This window comes from Sus scrofa, chromosome 10 (genome assembly GCF_054392235.1).
Source record: "Sus scrofa isolate SSC_HxYL_T2T_F1_AM1 chromosome 10, Sscrofa_HxYL_maternal_Yorkshire_Landrace_v2.0, whole genome shotgun sequence".
NCBI lineage: Eukaryota > Metazoa > Chordata > Mammalia > Artiodactyla > Suidae > Sus > Sus scrofa.
In genome coordinates, this window is record NC_139392.1 from 28,417,481 (window position 1) to 28,434,320 (window position 16,840).

The 16,840-nt window shown below is 49.5% G+C and overlaps 1 pseudogene; it reads left to right on the forward strand.

Moving 5' to 3' along the window:
- LOC146398886 (sushi domain-containing protein 4-like) overlaps nucleotides 1–14,302 on the forward strand; it is a 60,175-nt pseudogene extending 45,873 nt beyond the window's left edge.
- The last annotated feature ends 2,538 nt before the right edge of the window (nucleotides 14,303–16,840 follow it).

The window sequence follows — 16,840 nt, forward strand, 5'->3', positions numbered from 1 at the left end:
TCCCCAGCCAGGGATAGACACAGGTGGTCCTCGATTCCCAGGGCTACCATCACCAAATACCACAAGTGGGTGACTTAAAACAAGAGAAATGTCCTCTCACAGTTCTGGAGGCTAGAAGTCCATGTGTCAACAGGATCATGTTCCTGAGACCCAGGGTAGAGCCCTTCCTTTTTTTTTTTTTTTTTTTTTTTTTGCTTTTTTTTTTTTTTTTGCTTTTTGCTTTTTATGGGTTTTTAGGAAGTTCCCAGACTAGGGGTAGAATCGGAGCTGAAGCTGCAAGTCTATACCACAGCTACAGCAATGCAGGTTCCAAGCTGAGTCTGTGACCTACACCACAGCTCACAGCAGCACTGGATCCTAAACCCACTGAGTGAGGCCAGGGATCGAACCCTCATCCTCATGGATGCTAGTTGGTCTCATTCCCCCTGAGCCACAATGTTCCTTTCTTTCTGAGTGGCCTTGGCCTTCCTTGGCTTATGGCTATACCCTCCCATTCTCTGTCTCTGTTGTCTTGTGTCATTGTCCCTATGAGACCTTATCTTCATGTGGCCATCTGCTTTCCATGTGGTTCTCCTCCTAGTAGAGGAACACCTGTCATGCTCTGTAATAACCTTATGGGAAGAGGCTCTGAAAAAGGATGGGTATATGTATGGGTATAACTGGTTCACTTTTCTGTACACCTGAGACTAACACAACATTGTAAGTCACCTATATGCCAATACAATTTTTTTTTATTAAATAGCAGAGTTCCCATCATGGCTTAGTGGTAACAAACCCGACTAGTATCCATGAGGATGCAGGTTCAATCTCTGGCCTCACTCAGTAGGTTAAGGATCCAGCATTGCTGGGAGCTGTGGTGTAGATCACTGATGTGGCTCAGAAGCAAGCTGCTGTGGCTGTGGTGTAGGCTGGCAGCTGCAGCTCTGATTTGGCCCCTAGCATGGGAACTTCCATATGGTGCAGGTGCAGGTCTAAAAAGACAAAAATAAATAAATAAATACTTATGTATTAATATTATTAATAAATACTAATAAACAAATAAGTAAATAAAAATGACTACCTATGATATTGGATGGAGGGCCTGCCCCACTGTGATATGATCTCGTCTCACCTTACTGACCTCTGCAGTTGCCAAAGGGAGCCATATGCATGGATACCTGGTGTTAGGGCTTCAACACAACTTTGGGGGGACACAACCCAATCGGCACCACATGCTCTCATTGGCTTGGCATGAGAAGCAGCAGCTGCCCCTCCTGTCTTCCTTCCACCTCTTGCATCTGGTGTAATGGTCTGTCTTCAAGGCTTCCCAAACCCCAGTAGGCCAGCCTCCTTGGACTTTGCCCACAGCCCTGTCCTGAGCTGGCCTCTCCTCTGGCTTCACCCACAGCATCCTGATAATGCCTGAGGATGAACAGGAGGGAAATCTCACCTTGTTTCCCTCTAGAGGCTCCAAGGCGTTTCCAAATGCTGACCTCACTCCACAGCCCACATCCAAGAAGATCATGAAATCATTGCTTTCACATCTGGTCTTTGTGTGGCCTACTCTCCCCTGCCCCTGTGCACACTTAAAATCCCATGGCAAGACTCCATGGGAGAGCACAACCTCTGAATAAGTCTCGCTCAAGGTCAAATCCCAGCTCTTCCCTTTATTTGAACTTGGACAAGTAACATCACTTTCTTGAGCCTCGATTCCCTTACAATGAGACAATAACAACATCTGTTGTGCAAAATTGTTAGGATCAAGGAGAATAGTGCCTGCCGCTCTCACCATAAGAGCTCATTAAAAGTTGTCATTTTCATTTCTGCTTACATGTTATTTCATTGGCTCGTAATATAGCGACTATGTTTATACATAATATAGTTACTGATAAGAGTAGCTATCTATTTATTGGGCATATATTTTTGTGTCAGGCACTGTGCTTGCTGACTTACAGCTATTATTTTTAACTGTTATAAAAAGCTCTGCAGTATAGGTATTATCATTCCCATTTTATAGAAGATGGAAACTAATATTATCTCAGAAAGAGGTTAAATAACATACCTAAGGTCACAGGGCTCCTAAGTGTGTGAGCCAAGATTTGAACCCAGGGAAGTGTAAGCTCTGTACTATACAAAGCTCCTTTAGTCCATGGATGAGTTATGTCTCCCCAGTCTTTTCTCACATTCTCACTCTCACACTCTCTCCTTTTCTCTTCTGGGGGCTGATTTTCCCCTCTTATCCTATTTTCACTGGAGACAGCAGTTTTCAAAAACATTCAGATGTCAGGAAAGCATTGTACTTTTCACAGACTAGCATTTTCTCTTTTAGCAGAACACTAAGAAATATGTATGTAAACCTTAGAAGCACTTTTGTGAGCAGGAAACCTGGCTGGTTATTTTCTATGTGCAATATAGGACCATAAACATACATGTAACTTATACAACACATGTGTGTGTAGTCACAGTTAGTTAGGAACAGAGCATAACCAATTGCTTCCCATTTTGATGAACTTGCTGCTCAATTATTTATCCCATCATCTGCTAGGATTTGCTGATAGGAAGGAGAAGGCATGAGAAATTTAAGAAAAAAAATTATAAGAGGGAAAATCAAAGTTTGGAAAATCAACACATTCATGCATCAGTATGGTGCCTTGGTCCAGTTTGTGGGGAAGGAACTTAAAAATTGCCAGGATACACTGGCCACATTTTATATTCAGCATGATCTCTAATGGTGAGAAGGTTCACTGGTTGCAGGAAGAGGCAGGAGAGACTCACCCTAAGTGCTCCTTTACTGTGAACTTTCTTTTTCTCTTTTCTTTTTCCTTTTTAGGGCCACACCCACAGCATATGGAAGTTCCCTGGTGAGGGGTCGAATCAGAACTGCACATACTAATCTATGCCACAGCCACAGCAACTTGGGATCTGGCCCACACCACAGCTCAAGGCAACACCGGATCCTTAACCCACTGAGCCAGGCCAGAGATCAAAACTGTGTCCTCATGGATACTAGTTGGGTTCATTACCACTGAGCCACAATGAGAATTCCCTACCTGTGTGCTTTCTGTGTTAATTTGTGTTAACTTTAATCTTGGGCCCCTGATTTCTCTCCCTTCCAAAAAATTAAGCTGCCCAATGACCGTCAGGTGTCACAACTGTAGGAATCCTGTTTGGGAAGATGGTCGCAGACTTCCAAACATGGTAATGCTGCAGATGTCACGTGATTTCTTTTCACCATGTGGTGAGTGAGGCAGGACTGGTCTGGTGCTCTGGTCCCTACAAAGGAGGAAGCACACCTCATCAGTGCCCAGAAATACAGGTCAGCTTTAGAGTCCAGCACCAGCCAGTCTTTGCTGCTAAAAGCTGTCAGAGAAAATCAGTTTTATACCTGCTCCCTCAACTGTGAGTTCCTCTGTGGCTTCACCATGTCACCAAACCAGACACACTTTGGATTTATTACGTGAAATCCATTTTTTTTTTTGGACTGAAATTTTACAGTCATTGGATGCCTCACCTATTTGGTCAGGGACACCCTAAGGTGGTGACTCTGAGCTAGAATCAGATCAGAACCCCTCCCCCAGGGCTGCTGCATGATATTGATCTTAAATTTCACCTGTCAGCACACTTCTAAGCAAGTAAACACCAGGCTCCATCCAGCCTGGAAATAAGCAAAGCCTCAGCCTTGTCATCATTTGCTTCCCTAAGTGGACACATACATTGGCCTTCCATGTTGTTAGAGGAGCCTAAAAGTGGAAAGTGTTATGTGCCATATATTCCCTGAGCCAAAAGCAAGCTTTGGACATAGCCTTGGAAATAGCTTGGGTTTCGGATTTGGAACATGCCATGCAGCTTCCTGGAACCATTAACCTAACTTAGATGACCCCAGGGCCATCTTCATGGTGCTGCGGCAGTTTTTTTTTTTTTTTTTTTTTTGTCATTTTGCCTTTTCTAGGGCTTCTCCCACAGCATATGGAAGTTCCCAAGCTTGGGGGTCCAATCAGAGCTGTAGCCGCCAGCCTATGCCAGAGCCATAGAAATGCATGATCTGAGCCTCATCTGCAACCTATACAACAGCTCACAGCAATGCCGGATCCTTAAATCACTGAGCAAGGCCAGGGATCAGACACACAACCTCATGGTTCCTAGTTGGATTCATTAACCACTGTGCCATGATGGGAACTCCCAGGTGCCGTGGCAGTTTTGATGAAAAGAAGCCAGCAGAACTCCTGCAGGCAGAGCCTTGGTGGTTCCCCATGTGTGCAGTGCAGTGCCTGTGCTCTTGGGAGGGGTGTGGGCCTCGTGCTGCTGGTCTGAAGGTGATGCCTTTGGATTCATTGCTGGATTTCCCACCACCTCCTTGTGTGCTGCCAGGCCAGCTGAGGGCCAGATTCAAGCCTTAAGAGAGTTTTTTCTCCTCCTCATCATTGTCCTCGTGGTCTGGGTCCATGCTTCTCAGACTGTACCTTGAAGCACCTGGGGATCTTGCTGAAATGAAGTTTCTGATTCAGTAGGACTGGGCTGTGGCTTGTGATTGTGAATTTCTAACAAGCCCCCAACTGATCCCAAAGCTGATGGTTCAGGGACTGCTGTGGAAGAGCAAGTGCTGAATGGAAGGTCAAAATTCCCACTGGAAACTCTGGCAACATAATTCTCACCCTGGCTCCCCTGGATGTTGACAGACCTGCATCCCAGCAGGGGGTGCACCAAGGGAGGCCAGTCTGTCTACTTATGTGCCTAGGATCACATCTTTCACCTTCATAATGACCTTGCATTCCTCCTCCCATTCCACATCACCTGCATTGTCGTCTGTGTTGGCTGCTCCCTAGAGGATGTGTAAATGAGGTCTAGGCTCCTGTAGGGGTGGGCAGGGTCTTCCTGGCCCTCCCACTGCCCTTGGGCTGCTTTCCTTCAGCAAAGCTTCTCTAATGAGTCATTTACTGCTCCTCCCTGTGCCCCACTCCTCAGAACATGCTACCCCTTCTCCACTGGCCACTTGGGGCTCTGCTCAGATTGTGTCCTCAAGGTCACCATAACTCCCACAGGGCCAAATCCAGGTGGAACTGACAGAACTAATGGCCTGAACCCAGCCAGAACACTGACTGGGACTTGAACCCATGTGCTTGGACAAGAACCCAACCCAAAGCCAGATTGGGCCTTGAATCCATGGTTTTAAAAATTATAATCACTCATCCTGCATCTGGACTCACTGACATTCAGGTTCTTCATGCCTCTATGTGGAAGGAATTCAGCCAGAGACAAAGTGATAGGCAAGAAACAGATTTATCGAGATAGGATGCTTGAGAGAGATGCAAGCTGGCAGGCAAGGAAGTTTCTGACAAAGGATCTCCAGTGGGCTACAGTTTTATCATCCAAGGGACATGGAGGTTTGGAAAAGACAGCCTCTTCCTTTCTTAGAGTAGCAGCTCCTCCTTAGTATCCCATTGGGTGTGTATTCAAATCAGCAGAAGGGTGGTCCTCAAACTCCTGCCCTGGGTCTGAATCTGAATGCAGACCTCCTCCCACCCCCAACCCAATGACCTGAGGCAGTTCTTACATCTCCACAAGTCAAGCAAGCCTGCCTTGTGCTGATGGCTTTCATGAACTTACAGTGGTCCCTCAACCTCTCCCAGGTTTCCTGCCTTATCTGTGATCCCCCACTGGGGCTTCTACAACCACCTCTGCTACTCTATCCCTATCACAGGCTCCCTCTCCTGTCCCCATCTTTCTCAGCTTGTTGGGAACCACTGCCTCCTCCTCCAAACAGCTCATCTATTGGCTTCTGTGACACATCCCCTTCAGCTTGGCCACTGCCTCTTTCAATCCATCCAATTTCTCAGCCTTTGGGTGGGGACCACTCCTCTTTTCTCTCTACCCTCTCCCCTTCTGTGAGTTTGCCCAGTGGTCCTAAGTCTTATCTTGAGGCTCATGACTCCTGAGTTCTTTATGGCACTTTCTGCAGGTGGTTGACACTTGGATGATGGTCTCACTGGAAGCTTGGACATGAGCAATGTAAAGCCAGATGCTCGGCACCCCTCTCTTCCCACAAAACAAACCAACAAAAACCTGATACGGTGAATGGCACCCCTATTTGCCCAGATACTAATGTCAGAAATCTTGGGGTCATCCTTGATTCTTTCCTTGTCCCCCTAATTCTGTCTCTTGGCAAGGCCTGTTGTAGAATCAGGGGGTTCTGAAAGAGGTCCCATCATGCTCCTCACTTGTCACTCACTGCCACTATCCTGCCAAGCCACCCCATGCCAACCTCATCACCTCTGCTCCCTGTTCTCGCAGCTGCTTATGAAAGTAGGTCTAGGCCACTATAAGTACTTGTCACTTAGGACAGAATCTCAGCTCCCTGCATGGGGCTCATGGAGCGGCATGTTCACCTCCCTGGCAGCCCCTCCTCCTCTGTGGGCAGCTGCTCCTCCCTCCTGACACAAGTCCCCTCCTGTCTTCATGCCCACAGCTTGCCCTCTTGTGTGTCATCCCCTCTGCCCAGGATGTACCCCCCAGCACACCCTGGCCTCCCTTTCTAGCCTGGGGCCCTTGCTCTGGTATCTGGGGCTCATCAGTGTCTCCCTCATGGGGTGGACACATCAGCTGTCCCCAGCCCATCTCCATTGCAGGGGAAGCCAGGTAGCCTTGCCTTTTAGAAGCTTTTGCAGCCCTGGTTCTCTTGTCCACTGCCAGTGCCAGCTTACATTTCAGACCTTCTTGGCCATGAAAGAGCATCTGGCTCCTTTGGGTCCCAGGAGCCAACCAGCCCCCAGGGCCAGGGGCAGGGGGTGGAAATGCAGGTCACCATGTCACCTCCACGTGTGTGTGTGTGTGTGTTGGTGTCAATGTTTTATTCAGCAGAGAGAGAAGGCATATCCAGCCATATCAGTATTCACTTGTTTACTTATCATCTGACTTTAGCAAGCCCCATGGGATGGGATCCATGTAATAACGAGTTTCAGTGGCCATCCAAAAAATGTGTGCTAAATAAATGCAGAAACAAGGGAAAGAATAGAATAAGGATACTGGGACAGGAATGTGAGGAGCCTTTTCCTTCAGAAGGTCTGGAATGCAGCCTGTCTCAGGAAAACCAGTTCCTGGATCTTTGGCCAGGTGGGCGACCGAGTGCTAATAATGCCAGGCAGACGGAGGTGGTTGAGGTGTCATTTTGTTTTTCCATGTAGAAATGCATCTGGGGGAGTTCCTGTTGTGACTCAGAAGGTTATGAAACCAACTAATATCCATGAAGACATGGGCTTTATACCTGGCCCTTCTCAGTGGTTTAAGGATCCAGTGTTGCCATGAGCTGTGGTGTAAGTCACAGACAAGGCTCCAATCAAACATGGCTGTGTCTCTGGTGTAGGCTGGCAGCTGAAGCTCCAACTTGACCCCTAGGCTGGGAACTTCCATATGCTGTGGTGTGGCCTTAAAAAGCAAAGCAAAAAAAAAGGGGGTGTAGGATAAGCTTCCACTTCACAGAGGAGAAAATTAAGGCTTAAAGTAGTGAAGGAACCTCTGCTAGGTCACAAAGTGTGTTGCTGACAGAACCTAGTCCAGGACCCAGGGCTCCTCCCTGCTGGTCAGGGCACCCAGGAGGCTGTGGCCTGGGCCTGCATGCAGAGCCACCAGAACAGCCTCATATGTGTCATTGGAGGGCATCTGAGAATCAGTCTAGTGACATTCAGAGCTCTGGACAGCCCCAAATGACTCCTGTAGCCACAGAGACATGCTCAGCATAGCTGTTGTTTTCAGTGAAGATTTGGTCCATAGACATCTTCATTTTATTTACTAGGTGGTCTGGCACATAATAGTGGGCATCCTTAATGGAGTAGCTTAACACTTTGTCTTAACTAGTCTTCCCCTTTGCATGTAAAATGAACCTTGCCTTTATGATGTGCTTCAGTCTGCTGTGTGATGACAGCACATGCTCAGAATCTCATCACAGGCTCTGTCTGACCTCCCCAGAAAGGACAGTGGGGGCTGATGTTCGCTGGCTGGTAAATAAGCCAATGATGAATAGGTCTGATGATGAACGTATAAGCCCATCTCTGAGAGACATGTAATCTGGGCTTGACCTCAGGTTTGAGGGCTTGGCAAGGATGAGCATGTGGTTCTGAAACTCTTATTTTTCCCCACATCCCAAGTCTGCCCCTTCCCTCCAATGGTGAACCGAGTGATTTCATCTGCCACCCACGGCCTTGTGTGAGCTACAACCATGGAACCGTGGTGGAGTTTTACTGCAACCCCGGCTACAGCCTCACCAGTGATTACATGTACATCTCCTGCCAGTATGGGGAGTGGTTTCCTTCCTACCAAGTCTACTGCATCAAGTCAGGTGAGCATGTCCAGGCCACCCCCGGACTGTCCAGATCCAGACCACACTGAGTGGCCGGTGGCTGTACCCTGAGCCCTGTCCCTCTTCCCCCACACGCAGTGTTAGGAACAAGACCTGGAAACTCATCTTTGAGGATGCATGCAGCTGGTGATTTCAAGCCCTGTTCAACCTGCCTGGGCCCAGGTTAAAATGCTGACCCTCTGAACAGGATCCCTAAACCCCTATCACCCGTGAAAGGACCTGGTCTCTGTGCACTCTGCCTTCACCCCAACTTGTCCCCTCCACTGACAGGGACATAGGCCCCAGATGTGACCCAGTGATGCATATCTCCACCTTTTTCTTCCACTCAGGGGTGTGTTATCAGAACACAAATGATATTATTGTGGATAAGACCAGATCTCTCTGCAAAAACATTAAGCTATTTGCAACCACCCATGCTTCATACTTAATAACTAATTCCTGGAGTTCGCACTGTGTTGCAATGAGACTTAAGGCATCTTAGAAGCACTGGGACACACGTTCAGTTCCTGGCCCCAGCACAGTGGGATAAGGATCTGGTGTTGCTTGTTGCCCCAGCTGTGGCTAAGGTAACAACTATGGCTTGGATCTGATTCCTGGCCCAGGAACTCCACATGCCTCTGGGTGGCCAAAAAAGAAAAACAAAAACAAATTACTAGCAAACCAACATTAGAACTGGTCTCCTCACACCAGGGGAGTGAGCACATGGAGACCAGGGAGCCAGAGCATGCCCCCTGCACCCCCCACCCCCAGCTCTGCCCACATTGGGCACATGCCTTTCCCCTGAAGGCAGCCTGCAGGAAGCACTTGTTAACAGGCATCTGGAGGCCTCCAAATGAGGACCAGCTCAGAGGAGCTGGGGAAGAGAAAGAAGTCAAGTCCAGCCAATGAGCACATGGGAAGCCATGCCAGTGGGGTCCAGGTGTCTCACATGCTGCTTTGTTTTCTCTCCTGGCAGAGCAAACATGGCCCAGCTCCCATGAGACGCTGCTGACCATGTGGAAGATCATGGCACTCACAGCCACCAGCATGCTGCTGGTGTTGCTGCTCGTCATCCTGTCCAGGAAGTTCCAGATGAAGTTCAAGGCCCACTTTCCCCCCAGGTCAGTGCCACAGCCCTGGGTGACCCTTGGCACCCTGAGCCACCCCAAGCCACAGAGAGTGGACATCCAGCCTTGAAGAGGGAAGAGCTAAGCTCCTAAGGGGAAAAAGGGGAGAAAGAAAAAACACATTCCTGGGGTTTTTGGGGTGTCCAAGTTCAGAACATCAAGCTGGAGACAGACTCATTTTCCTCTTTTCACCCCTGCCCCAGGAGCCCCTGTCTGCCTCTTGCCCCAGGTTTTTGGTCCTGAGCAGGTATCATTGGGGGGGAGCACAGTCAGGGCTGCACCCCCCCCACCCCCAGGGCACCCCCATTGTCCACGATGTGCAGGCCTGTTACCTACCTTGGAACTTCCAGGCCACAAGGAGGATAAGAAATACACAGAATGAATTAGGGACAAAATCCAAGGAGCGTGACTCAACAGGGGTTCCAAACCAGTGTGCATGGAGTTCCCGTTGTGGCTCAGCAGTTAACAAAACCAACTAGGTTCCATGGGGACATGGGTTCAATCCCTGACCTCACTCTGTGTGTCAAGGATCTGATGTTGCTGTGAGCTGTGGTGTAGGTCACAGACGCAGCTTGGATCTGGTGTTGCTGTGGCTGTGGTATAGGCTGTTGGCTACAGCTCCAATTTGACCCCTAGCCTGGGAACCTCCATATGCCACAGGTGTGGCTCTAAAGCAAAAAGAAAAAAAAAAAGAAGAAGAAGAAGAAACCCAGTGTGCAGAAATGTGGCAAGTCCCAGGCAGGGGGAGAGGCTCTGGATGGGGAGCTAGGGCAGGACTCAGGAGCTTCTACCTGCAAGTAGGACCTGAGCATGTGGGGGGGGACCCATGGGCAGAGGGTGGGGGGTCCCCATGCTCCTGTGCTGCACAGGTGAGATGCGGTCAGTGTCTTCATCCTTCCTGTCATCACCACTTGAGAGGAGTTTGTCAAGGTCCCTTGGATGTGGCCTGGCCCCCTCAGTGCCCCTTCCCCTCTGGTGGCTTGTCTGGAACAAACCACAGCAGCACCCTTCTAACCAAGAGCCACTCAGCACCACTGCTGGTGGATCACTGTTCCTGGAAGGAGAAGTCATTTAATAAGTACAGGGGAGGGAGTTCCTTTTGTGGTGCAGCAGAAATGAATCCGACTAGGAACCATGAGGTAGTGGGTTTGATTCCTGGCCTCACTCAGTGGGTGGTGCCGTGAGCTCTGTTGTAGGTCACAGATGTGGCTCAGATCTGGCATTGCTGTGGCTGTAACTCTGATTAAAACCCTAGGCTGGAAACTTCCATATGCCGTGGGTGTGGCCCTAAAAAGACAAAAAGACAAAAAAAGAAAGTACAGGGGTGGGAGTTTGAGTTTCTGTTGTGGCTCAGCATAACAAAGCAGACTAACCTGTATCCATGAGGTTACAGGTTCAATCCCTGGCCTCGCTCAGTGGGTTGAGGGTCTGGCATTGCTGTGAGCTGTGGTGGAGGTTGCAGATGCAGCTCAGATCCTGAGTTGATGTGGCTGTTGTATAGGTTGGCAGCTGCAGCTCTGATTTTACTCCTAGCCTGGAAACTTCCATAGGCTGCAGGTACAGCCCTAAAAGAAAAACTTCCCTAAAACTCTTTCACAAAATTTCATTTTTTTAAAACCCCTTGAGTCTTTCCATCTTGGGTTCCTCTCTGGTTGTAGGAAAGTTGGTCTCTGCAATGCAAATTGATAAGAAGATTCTCAGGGGCAGGTCCAGGAATGACTTTTTCCTCCAGGTCCCAGAGGGCTAGGTGCTGAAGAGATGCTGATGACAGACTGAGGAGTGGGGGGTGAGGAGGGGCTGCCACTTCAGAGGGTCTGGGTGCTGGACATTATTAAGGCAAAAGGGAGCACAGAGGCATTGGGGTGCTCACCCAGGGGGCCTGTAAGTGAAAGGGACGGTGAGGAGGGAGGGATGCCAGAGTGAGAAAGGAGGCCAGCATAAGGCCACGGAGGCAGGGAGGTGAGCAGCTTGGCTTGTCCAGGATCTACTAACAAGGACTGTGAAAGAGCAGAGAAGACAGAATTGGAGGAAACTCTGCATTTCCTCTGGGTTCCTGCCTTTGGGGGGGTGCATGGGCCCCACAAGCTCCCCCAGTCTCTGGGTGGCCTTAAGAAGGGTGGATCCAGCCCCCTCCACCAGAATCCCTAAACGAGATGCTCTAAAAGACCAGTGGGGTGGGGGAGGGAGTGGGATGGTCTGGGAGCTTGGGGTTAACAGATGCAGACTCTTGCCTTTGGAATGGATTAGCAATGAGATCCTGCTGAGTCCTGGGAGATTGAGAATGTGAGAAAAAAGAATGTATATATGTATGTGTGACTGGGTCACCATGCTGTACAGTAGAAAGAAAAAAAATAATGTATTGAGGGAAAAAAAGGGAAAAGCCAGTGGACTCAAACTCAAGCATCAGAGGGAGGTGGCCTGAGGCTTCCCTCCACCTCAGATGCCAGTGTCTGGAGTCTCGTTCCTCAGGTTTTGGAATCCCTGGTACTGGCACACTGGGTGTGGGGCTGCCCCCCGGCTGGGTTATCTTTTCTTTCTGCTCTTTTACCTCTGGTCACCTCACTCAGAACCAGTTCCAAACAGAGGACTAAGGATCTGAGTTCCACTGGCCACTTACTATCCCCCCTGGTGCTTCTGGGGCCAGGAGCAGAGTGGTCCTTGGAGCTATGGCTTTGGCAACAGACATGCCCACACTCAGCCACTCAGTGTTGCAGGTTCTGGGGACAGGAGGCCCAGGGCGAGGCTGGGAGCCATGAGTGTAACCCACACTCCTGGGCAGCATGGGTGAAGCTTAGGTGCCCTCAGGGTCAGGAGGCGACCGTGAGCCCAGAGACCTTGACCAGGTGCTCCGAGTTCCTTTTTGTTCCTGTTCTTGTTGTTTTTCTGTCTTGATGAAAAATGTGTGATTTTTATACTGTAGCAGAAAACAAACAAGAGGCAGAAGCAGCCCAGGGGTAACTGAAAAGGGACACTTGGGTTTCATAGTTTGCCAAGCTTTTCCATTTCCAGCAGCCCTCCAAGGGACACTACAGGGCCACTTTTGGATAATGTGTGGGAATGGGCCACATGGTCCCTTGCCCAGGACATTACATCCATGAGGCCAAATTGGGGAGAAGGAAGCATGAGGAGACTGTGGGGACCAGAGGAGGTGAGGAAGAGCAGAGGGAGGCCAGAGGGCAGGAGTGAGGAAAAGAAAACCCCTCCTGCCAGCAGCATGGGCCTGGGGGACCCCAGCTGCCATAGGGGACCTGCCAGGGAAGCTCAAGCTCCTGCACCACATCCCAGAAGGGCTCCTCTGGGGACCCAACTTGCAGTGGGGGATGATCCTGTGTCCCCTGACAGGTTGACACTGCTTTCCTCCCCACAGGGGGCCTCCCAGGAGTTCCAGCAGCAACCCTGACTTTGTGGTGGTGGATGGTGTGCCTGTCGTGTTCCCGTCCTATGATGAGGCTGTGAGTGGCAGCTTGAGTGCCTTAGGCCCTGGGTACCTGGCCTCCCTGGGCCAGGCTGCCCCTTACCCATGGACCACCAGAGCCCCCCAGTGTACCCCAGCTCAGGGGACACAGACACTGGCCCAGGGGAGTTGGAAACCTGTGACAGCATCTTAGGCTCTTTGGAGCTTCTCCAGAGTCTAGTCAAAGCCCACATGTCAAGGGGGCACCCGCCCCACTTCTGACAATCCTGACATGGTTCCCAGTATGGCAGGGGAGGTGGCATCCACCAGCCTGGGCATCACCATCACCGATGGTAAGCATCTGCCCAGGAGCCTGAGCTGCCCCTGAACAGCCCCCTCCCTGACCTGAGCTCAGAGCCAGATCAGTGCTTCCACCTTCGCATAAAGGCATCTTGCTCTCTCTGCTTGTGGAGGCCATGGGCAAGGCCACTTCAGGAAGGAATGAGCCTCCTCTTGCAAGCACTGAGCCCATTAACTGAAATTTCAGGAGGCACAAAAGAGCACCCAGCCACAGGCTGCAGTGGGAGACACTCGGCCCTCAGGTCATCCATGGGAGCCAGGAGGCTCTTCTCCTTTCTTACTTAATTAGGCAGGGCTTCTGAGAGGGGTGCTTAGGATCAGAAGACACACACCTGATAGAAGTGAAGCCCCAGATGCAGGCAGGAGGGCCCAGCCCTGGAGAGGTTCTGGATACAACAGGTGATGTGTACCAGGTATAAAATGAAAGATGTATATGTGCCTATCGCAAGGAAAGGCAGATGGCAGCTCATGGGAAAATAGTAAAAATGCATCAGGTGAATTAGGGCTCTGTTGCTGGGGGAGCAGGCACCGGCCCCACTTTGCCAAGCAAAGCACTGATTCCAGCTGATACTGACAGGAAGTAGCAACAATCATGAGTGGAAACAGGGTCTCTCCTGGTTACCCATAGCGTTCCTCTACTTCATACCATCCTTTTGGTTTGTATGACTGTTAGGGTGCATGGTTGAAGCCTTAGAATTTATTTTTGATGAGCTGGGTGTGAGATGTTCCAGTGGATAATGTTGTGCAGAGGGCTTGGTTTATGTGCTTAACTCTTTCTTCTTCTCGCTGATTTCAAGAATTTTTTTTTTCCTTTTTTGGCCATTGTGGGTCCAGGGATGAGATTGGAGCCACACTGTGACCTACATTGCAGCTGTGGCAATGCTTGATCCGCCTGTAACCCACTGTGCTCCACAGGGATCAAACCTGCAGTCCGGAGCTCCAGAGATACTGCCCATCTGGGTGTGACTTAAATTTTTTTTAAAAATTGATTGATTGATTGTAGATATGTTACTAAAACTCCCAATTCCAGAACTTGGCAGTGTTTTTTGGTGGATTAACATAATAACCACCTCTTCTTTTACAGAGATCCCCCTAATGGAAGATGATCCATAACTGGGCAAAGTCTGGGTGATTCTTCTGCCCCTTGGGGGATGTTAACATTGTACATGGACTGAGGCATTGGAAGGACAGAGCATGGGGGATGGGGGATGTTTTCTGATTTATCAACATGGGGACAGCTTTATCACATCATACATCCTCGGACTCAACAGTGAGGCTGGCAAACGGTGGGGGAAGGGCTTTTCCATGAAACTTGAGGATCTACAGGATGAGTGAGGAACAAAAGGATGAGGGGAAAGCCTGCATGGTCCTAGAGGAAGGTGTTCAGCCTGGCTCCCACATCCCCCATTGACTTATGTTATGAGTACTACCTGCGTCCTCTGAAAACATGTCACATTATGTAAATCACTTCTAAAATCTGCTTCAAGCTGTCTTCTGGACTCCAGATTATGGATCAGCCTCGGCAGGAGGAGCAACAGAGTGCCCCCTGTGGGCTCCCAGAGGGAAAGATTCTCACATGTCTCTTGGATGGTCTTCTTGCACTGGACAGTTCTGTGCAATGCAAGACTAAAGAGGGATTTGGCAGTTCCAGTGAAAAAAGAAAGACTCGGGCAGACTCTGCCTCTGTAAATTCCTTCAAAAAGAAGAGTTCTTGTCCTCTGGACTGTCCTTTGCTGAGATATCATATTTGTATTCATGGTCTACCACAGGGATCCATGGCATTGGGTAAATCTTGCGACCTTACACATGATCAGAATATGTCCAAATACATCTCGTGGTGGAGAAGTTATCACAGTAATGTTTGTCGGGGCATTCTTAAAAGATCCTACTCAAAAGTTTATCTCAATCGTTTAGTCCCTGTCTAGTTACCTCTTAGGGTTGTTGCCCTTGCTTCCAAATCAGCCATATTTAATTTTTCAAAACAGAAATTGTTTCTGAAAGCACTTTCCTCCTGCTCCAAATAAAATGTGAGGTGGGATTTTTTTTCCTTTAATTTTGTCCTGGCAGGTCCACAGGCTGGCCACCCAGCCTAAAGAAAGATGATTTCTGCTTGTGCTCCTGGTGCCTCTGGCTGCCTCACCTCCCTGTCAACCCAGCTTCCCCTCTGCATGCTCTCCCAGTGCCCACTGGGTGTTGTTCCTAAGAAGTTGATTGATAAAAAAGAATTCCCTGAGTCCTGAGGAGTCTCTTCAAATACATGCTGATCTGTGGAGCTGATTCCTTTTCTCCTCTGGGTTTTAGACAAATACAGACAAAACTCTGATTCATCAAATTGCTATGCTGATACAATCATGAGAGCTGGAAGCTTGACCAAATCCCCATTTTTTTTTCTCAACACAGACTTATTAAAAATTAAAAAGAAAATGACAGTTTGAAGCATGACTTTAATAGCAGAGTGGAGTTGGGCGGGCAGTGACAGTGATGTGGGGGGTGGAGACAGTGCAGGGCCAGAACCAGAGGCTGAAGGAGGGAGGGGACTAGACAGGCTGTGCCTCACCCAGTGCCATGGGTGGGGGTGCCACCATCAGCAGCAGCAGCAGCAGTGTGCTGAGCATGTGGGTAAAGGTGGTTGGTAATAATAATGGTGTTTCACCATGAAAGCTGGATTTCATACATGTCCATGCTTAAACCCCATCTGGCCAGCTCAAAGAGAGCGTGGGTGGCTGGGTGTGGGAGTGGGGGGAGCCAGAGTTCACTGTAGTAGCTACCCCCACCCCCACCCTGGCCACAGCAGCCTTCCAAGGATCCCTGTTGGGCGGGTCTCAGCTCTTCCCCATGCCACACCTGTCCTACCCTGATCCCACGTAAGTGGAGGGTGTGTCTCAGAGACCACCAGGTAAGTGCCTTGTTTCCCACCCAAGAGGCCTACAGGGCTGTCTCTGGGTCTTGTCCTCTCCTTCCTGAGAATGTTCTTTCTCCAAAAGTAGAGATCAGAAACGTCCAGCCTGCACACCTGCGAGACAGGTAACAACACAAGTGACACATACATCCCACGTCCATGTCAACATTGTTCTAAGCACAGATGCTGGTGGGAAGGAAGCACCTGCTCAGGGATGGCATCAGACGCTGTCCAACCAAATTACCTGGGTCATTCCCTTGGTCCTTTAGTGTGTGGCCACATCTGAGTCTCACTCGCAAATACTGTTTCCCATGATTTTTTGTCATTGTAGTGAGTTTATGTGGCAAGAAAATGTCCTCATGATACCCAAGCATGTGGTGAATCTGACTGTTCATGTAAAAGTCCCGGAGGCCCTCTGGCTATGGACAGCACCAACCCCTCTCAGCCAGCCTCAGGAATTAATAGGTAATAGAACAAACCTGGCTGGATTGTGAATTGGAATGCAGAAGGGTGCTGTGACAGAGCCACCTGCTCCCCCTAAAGCTCTTTCTGTTTGGGGAGAGGGTGGCACCCCCAGGACAGTGATCAGGAGCCAGTGCCAAGAACCCATGGTGTTGGCAGGTTTGCACAGGTGCGTGTATGAAGGAACTGCAGGGCAGTGGTTTTCCGGCTGACTGACTCCCCATTCTACACATGAGACGTATTCATACTTCACTTCCATGTAGCTTTTTTTCTTTACTATTCTTTCATTA